This window comes from Miscanthus floridulus, chromosome 2, assembly GCF_019320115.1.
Source record: "Miscanthus floridulus cultivar M001 chromosome 2, ASM1932011v1, whole genome shotgun sequence".
Classification (NCBI taxonomy): Eukaryota; Viridiplantae; Streptophyta; class Magnoliopsida; order Poales; family Poaceae; genus Miscanthus; species Miscanthus floridulus.
Window position 1 is genome coordinate 18,812,547 of NC_089581.1, and position 6,523 is coordinate 18,819,069.

The 6,523-nt window shown below is 44.9% G+C and overlaps 1 pseudogene; it reads left to right on the forward strand.

Moving 5' to 3' along the window:
• The first annotated feature begins 520 nt into the window (after positions 1 to 520).
• Positions 521 to 6,297, forward strand: LOC136519020 (glucose-1-phosphate adenylyltransferase large subunit 1, chloroplastic/amyloplastic-like; annotated as a pseudogene).
• The last annotated feature ends 226 nt before the right edge of the window (positions 6,298 to 6,523 follow it).

Below are 6,523 nucleotides of genomic sequence, written 5' to 3' on the forward strand. Positions count from 1 at the left end.
TTTAGTCAACGTCCAACTCGGTTGCCCCTCTCCTGAGCCGTCCACCGCCGCTAGCGCCACTCGGGTGGCGGCGACCGCGAGCCGTGAGAGCGGTGACAGTGCGTCAGTGCATCGTGCAAGCGTCCAAATGCCGGCACAAAGAACTGGAATATGCCAATCGCCACCGGGGCCGAGCCGAAGCCCTGGAGCAGCTGGGAGTCGTTCGTTCCGTGGCTGGCTGGTGGCTGCGGTGGGCCCGCAGAATCCCATGAGAGGCACGGGAGCTTCCAAAAGAAGCCAACAGCAGGCGAGAACGGCAGGCGGAGAGGCGACGTGTGGACGTCAGGCCTCGCGCCGGATAGCGTGCCGACCGGCGAGCCAGCGAGAGAAGCCCCTCCCACTCCGCCCACAGACTTCACGCCCACCCCGCAGTCACTGACAACCCCGCCGCACTCCGTGTAGGGCCTACAGATCAGTGAGGCAAAGCGGTTGGTTTGTGTAGCTGAGAGCTTTATATGCGTCGCTGCCTCGCCTTCCTTCTTCCGCTCCACCTCACTCCACCGCCTCCATGCCGCTGCCGAGCGCTGCTCGGAAAGTTTTAAAACTCACGGGGAGCTTGGAGACGCCACGACGACCGCCGCTTCTCTCGGCCATTGTCGAGGGAGAGAGCGCGCGAGCGACCTAGGTCCAGTCGGTTTCGGTCTTTCGGCGTCAGCTAGCTATTCCGCGACGATGGGCCTGCGCGTGGCCGCCACCGCGCCAGCTGCGGCCGGCGTGCGCGTGCTCGGCGGCGGCGCTGCGAGCGTGACGCCGCGACCGTGGGTGGCGCTCGGAGGCAGGAGACGCCTCTCCGTGCGGATGTCCGTCGCGACCACCGAGACCACCACCTCCGCCACCGCCGCCGTGGGCGCCGTCAGTTTGCTTTCTCGGCTTCAAATTTTTTTAGTGGCTCTTTTTCTGCTTCTGCTTCTCGGCCGTCGCTCTAGCTAGCCATGAGCCCATGACAATTCACTAGGTCTTCGTTTTGGGTGCGTGGTGCAGTCGGAGGACCAGGCGCTGGAGGCTAGGAACTCCAAGACGGTGGTGGCGGTCATCCTCGGCGGTGGCGCCGGGACCAGGCTCTTCCCGCTGACCAAGCGCAGGGCCAAGCCCGCGGTGAGTGAGTCGGTTGTGTCTGAGGATTTAAATTCGTGGAATGGGAGACACATGCAGCCCACCCGTAACCCGTTCCTCTGCATTTCAGGTGCCAATTGGAGGCGCGTACAGGCTGATCGACGTGCCGATGAGCAACTGCATAAACAGTGGGATCAACAAGGTGTACATCCTCACGCAGTTCAACTCGCAGTCCCTCAACCGTCACCTCTCCAGGGACCTACGATTGCACCAATGGCGTGGCCTTCGGAGACGGATTCGTCGAGGTGTGATTCCAGACCATGTATATACTATAGTACTCTGGGGAATGACTGACAAAGCCACAAAGGATTTGTGGTTCAACTCTCGTGATCTGAAAAGGGTATATTTGACAGATCGGGGCTCAACTGTTTTTCAGGTTCTAGCAGCAACCCAGACGCCTGGATCGGAGGGAAAGAGGTGGTTTCAGGGTACTGCTGATGCTGTTCGGCAGTTCGACTGGCTTTTCGATGTAAGGTGGTGTTTGAATAAAGTCGCTAAATTTTAGAGGATGTGTTGGAAGGATGTTGTATGAGGTGTTTGGATATTAATAAAAAAATAAATTACATAATCCGTCAGTACTCCACGAGACGGTTTTTTTAAGCCTAATTAATCCGTCATTAGCAAATGTTTATTGTAGCACCATATTGTTAAATCATGGACTAATTAGACTTAAAAGATTCGTCTCACAAATTAGTCGTAAACTATGCAATTAGTTTTGTAATTAGTCTATATTTAATACTCCATGTATCAAACATTCGATGGGACAACGACTAAAATTTAGGAGGTCAACCAAACACCACCTGGTTCGATGCTTTCTTTTTCATGGACGGTACAAACATGCCCATATGGTGTCAGTGTAGTATCAAGTACCCGAAGCAGTTATAAAAAAACCCGAAGCGAAAGAAAATATTCTATTACTTGCAATGACAAAAACCATCTTTGCTTTTTTTTAATCATCACAGTTCAAATCTGAGGGTCGTCCCATCAATTAAAGTTGAGTTCAAAGGGACTGCTCAGCTTCCCTATTGTTTTTTATAATATTATACCACAAAATTGTTCCTTACAGAAATGCTAATACACTAACGTTTTATAGGATGCAAAATCTAAAGACATTGAAGATGTGTTGATTCTTTCTGGTGACCATCTCTACCGTATGGACTACATGGACTTTGTTCAGGTAATTACCTAAGGAAAAAAAATTGTTCCCAGTAGGCTGTTTAAGTAGTACATTTTAAAATTGTTTTTTTGGTGATTTCACTTGCAGAGTCATCGGCAAAGAGGTGCAGGCATCAGTATCTGTTGTTTGCCAATTGATGGCAGGTGACTCTCTTTCCATTTCAGTAGCCAGTAGTCACTGTACAGGACTACTCAAGTGGCTTTCCATAGAAGATGTTTATATTAATTATACTTTCTTTGATATGGTACAGGCAAAATCTTGATTTTGAGCATCCGCTAAACTCTCTTTCATGTATTTCCATACCCCTTTTGGTCCTTGTCTCTTTGTGGATGTGATCATGAATGAGTTTCTTTTCTATGTCAGCCGGGCATCTGATTTTGGCCTAATGAAGATAGACGACACTAGAAGAGTTATTTCATTCAGTGAGAAATCAAAACGAGACGAATTAAAGGCAATGGTAAGTTGGACTTTGTTTTCCTGCATTCCAACCAACTGACCTGTAGTCCTTTGGGTGCACGACCCTGATTGGTTTCCTCCTCCTAAACTTTAGTCATCTAGATCAGGGACTAAACTTTAGTCACGGGTGTTTGGTTTGGGTATCTGAAAGAAACTAAAAGAGACATTTTAGTCCCTTTTAGTCAGGGTATTTGGCTCCAAAGTGACTAAAAGGTGAACTTTTCAGAACAAGTCGATGCAGCCAAGCCTAGTAGCGATGCTTTGCAAGGAAGATTTACAGCCGTATCAGTTGGCAACAAGGCCCAATGCGGGAGTGCAGCAGCCGTAGTTTTAGTTCTATTTTTAGTGATCAACAGGGTCTTGTTTTGGCCAGGTTTCGGTCTCTAAGATCTTTTATCCTTCCTGGTGCTGTAGTGTAGGAAGCTCGGCTTCAGTTTCCAGCACCAGGGGCTGCTAGTCGAGGGGGTGGCCAGAGTGCCGTGGTGGCAAGTTTTTTTCTCTCCTTTTTCGTTGTCCCGTTTGTAAATTTGTTTCTTTTTCTTCGTCTAATAAAATCCAGCAAAGCTTTTACCGCCTTTCTAAAAAAGGTTTAGTCTCTTTTAGCAACAATTTGGTGACTAGTTGGCTAAAGCTCATTTAGCCCCATTTAATCATAGTGTTTAGGTGAAAAGTGACTAATGGAACTAGATTTAGCTGATTAAACTTTAGGAGAGGCTAACAAACAGGCCCTAAGCCAATTGCCACTAGCATTCTAGCACATACACCACTGGATAGGCATGCCTAGTATATTACACTAAGAGCCTCTTTGGCAGCGCTCTTGCGTGCTCCGGATCTGTCACTGTTCACGCACTGTAGCGGATCCGTAGGAGCCGGAAAACGAGCTCCGCCGGCTCCGTGAACAGTGAGGCAAAAAGAAAGGAGAGAAAAACGACTCCAGTGAACAGTGCTACAGTGTGGGAGGGAGAACGGCTCCATGAACAGCGTTGTCAGTGGAAGCCGGAGCCGCGAGTCGAAACAAACGGGCCCTAAAGGAACACATAAGCTCGTGAGCCATTTTTATTATTTTTTATTGTCTGCAGCAAGTTGACACCACAGTGCTAGGCTTATCAAAGGAGGAAGCAGAAAACAAACCTTACATAGCTTCAATGGGGGTCTATATTTTTAAGAAAGACATACTCCTAAACCTTTTAAGGTATGTGAATTCAACACATTGGAGCTCACAAAGTTTCATTAAATTATCTATGGGATTATCCAGACAAAGGGGACCCTTCCAAAAAATCCAGACAAAGGGGATTTAGGATCCTCCATTTTATGTTCTAATATTCTATTCAGTTAACTGCTTAATTGCTCGTCGATCTTAACCTGGACTGTATCATCGTTTGGTCAGATGGCGTTTTCCCACTGCAAATGATTTTGGTTCTGAAATAATTCCTGCTGCAGCAAAAGAAATCAATGTAAAGGTACGTGCACATATGAATTTAGTATATTGGGCTCCAAGTAGTAATTACACTATTTGAGCATGGTTGCATAGTTCAAGAAAACAGAATCACATCACTTTGCTATTCGCATTCCTGCTAACAAACAGTGGGAAGTTTAATATACCATGCATGACCATTCAACAAAAAAATGTCATGCATGCTAGTATGTCGGAACCTTTTCAGCAACACCTTCATTTTCCTTGTTAAGTTACAGTTGTGCTGCAAATCTTGCACAATTTAAAGACAGGCATATCACCATCTTAGTTATGTATTAATCCTGTTTCATAATCTCGTCCCAAAATCTTGACTTGATATCATGGTGGGCATTTCAGGCTTATCTTTTCAATGATTACTGGGAAGATATTGGAACTATTAAGTCCTTCTTTGAGGCAAACCTTGCTCTTGCTGAACAGGTATGCCTTTTATGATTACTGGCTTACTGCAAACTCTTCGAGTAACTCTTTGTACTGCTTTGCTTTAAGTTTTTTATATTTCTCTAGAAAAGGAGTACTGAAGCAAACCCTTCTACACACCTGTTCATTCATGTTCTCAGCTCTGGCATTATTCTTTTGAACGTTTGTGGTGTTGCGGTTGTTGTAAAACATTGAGCTCTTCTGCTCACCTTTGATAAAACCATGCAGCCTCCAAGGTTCAGTTTCTACGACGATGACAAACCAATGTACACATCACGGAGAAACCTACCACCATCTATGGTCAACAATAGTAAGGTGTTATGCCCTCTATCTGTACTTAAATTAGTACCATGCTCCCATGCCTTTGCTTCCTTATTTTGATTTTTAGGGCATTCATTTACTATTCCTTGAAATCCTATCTGCTTGATGTGCCCCCCTCTAACACGTTGGTGTCACTGCAGATCACTGATTCAATCATTTCCCACGGATGTTTCTTGGATAACTGCAGGATAGAACATAGTGTTGTTGGAGTTCGTTCTCGGATAGGCTCCAATGTGCACCTCAAGGTTACATCTCTTCCTTTGTTGGCTGAAGTATTTCATTATACAAATATAGAGAAACAAGTAGTAAGTGTTATAGATTTGATCCAATGTCCTGTAGTTAGCAGCTAATGTATCTTTTCATCTTTTTCCCTGAAGGATACTGTAATGCTTGGTGCTGATTATTATGAAACTGACGCGGAAAGAGGAGAACTGCTTGCAGAAGGAAATGTTCCTATTGGGATCGGAGAGAATACAACGATTCAGTATGAATGCATATTTTATTTCTACAACTAACTCATTTGACTATTCAATCCTAATATCTTCGTTTTTGCGCTCTGAAAAAATTTACTTCTACCACTAACTCCTTTGACATCATCTTTTACTATTCAATCCTAACATCTTCCTTTTTGCTCTCCGCAGAAAGTGTATCATAGACAAGAATGCGAGGATAGGGAAGAATGTGATAATCTCCAATTCTGAAGTAAGCTTGATCTCTACCTCTTTATGACTAGCAGACTAAAAGTATCTAAAATCAGTAAAATAACCAGCAGTTTGCAACTTGCAACAAAATAAGATGGCCACAATGTATGTGTTATCGCAAGTTGTACGATCTTCTTTCCCTCTGCCAGTATTGTTCTTTTATTTTTCTAATGCATACATCTTCATAGAATGTATCATCAACTCTAAACCAAATCTGTCTGGCTGTTGCGTTTTACAGGGTGTAGAGGAAGCTGATAGAACCTCCGAAGGCTTCTACATCCGAACCGGCGTCACTGTCGTACTGAAGAACTCGATAATTGCTGATGGATTGGTCATATGAACTGAAAAGGTCTCACAAGGCTGGTATTTGCGGCAGAAACAATCATAGGAGTTCTTTGTAGTTTTACAATAAGATGCTGTATTATGTATAGCAGTCAAGAGGTTCTGCTTGTCTATACAAGAGAACTTTTGTCTACAAATCTTGTCTCACCATGCTGTATTTGACTCAGACAACGTTGCAGATCTTTTTACGAAAACACGTCTGTTGACGTGTTTTTTCATTAAGAGGAAACAAAGATACAAGGTTCAGGCACAAATCACCAGCTGTAGTGCAGTGACGCGAGGAGCGTTTGCACTAGGCCTGCGACCGCCGAACTGCCCTCGCCGGAGAACCAGCTCCCTAGCTACTGGATTCACACAGTCATCCAAGAAAGGAAAATTGCTGACGGATTGGTCATATGAACTGAAAAAGTCTCACAACGTTGCAGATCATGAACATTGTCCGTTTCATTTTTTTTTCTTTCTTGGACATTTACACAAACCTTT